The sequence below is a fragment of the Osmia lignaria genome, unplaced genomic scaffold (assembly GCF_051020975.1).
Source record: "Osmia lignaria lignaria isolate PbOS001 unplaced genomic scaffold, iyOsmLign1 scaffold0012, whole genome shotgun sequence".
Classification (NCBI taxonomy): Eukaryota; Metazoa; Arthropoda; class Insecta; order Hymenoptera; family Megachilidae; genus Osmia; species Osmia lignaria.
Genome location: NW_027478166.1, coordinates 131,998 through 132,500, shown reverse-complemented (window position 1 = coordinate 132,500; position 503 = coordinate 131,998). Strand labels below are relative to the sequence as shown.

The window sequence follows — 503 nt, the reverse complement described above, 5'->3', positions numbered from 1 at the left end:
GTACGATCTAAGAAACCAAAACTGATTTAATGAGCCATTCGCGGTTTCACCTTAATTCGGTATGTACTTAGACATGCATGGCTTAATCTTTGAGACAAGCATATGACTACTGGCAGGATCAACCAGGGAGCTTAGTTATTATTGTAAATTTAAATTTTCGTCGTCGGCCCTCCCTGTAAGACCGATCGACGTTAAGCCATTTCTCTTTTGTATGTAACACACATTTCATAAATTTTGTACCTCTTATAGAGGCCAAATATTCTCCTCCTCCTCTCATAAAGCACGAAAATCACTTTCACGCCGTGCATCCATCGTGCAAGCACGTAGACCACACACGCTGGACAATATAATAAAAGATAGCGCGGACAGTGGCATGCTATACAAATCGAGAAAGCGCGTACAGTGATCATGCTGGTCATTTTGCCACCAAATTTTATAATCTTTATCATTAGAGCGGGCCCACCAACCTCGTCTCTGTACTTTATACATTTCTCCTCCATCTG

General features: G+C 41.6%; 1 non-coding gene across 1 annotated transcript in view; it reads right to left on the bottom strand.

The window, feature by feature from the left end:
* The window catches only part of LOC143306574 (small subunit ribosomal RNA), a 1,923-nt gene extending 1,794 nt beyond the window's left edge, over window positions 1-129 (bottom strand). Inside the window, exon 1 of the ribosomal RNA XR_013063930.1 lies at window positions 1-129. This exon is cut by the window's left edge and continues 1,794 nt beyond it. This is a non-coding gene — a ribosomal RNA (small subunit ribosomal RNA).
* Window positions 130-503: the final 374 nt, after the last annotated feature.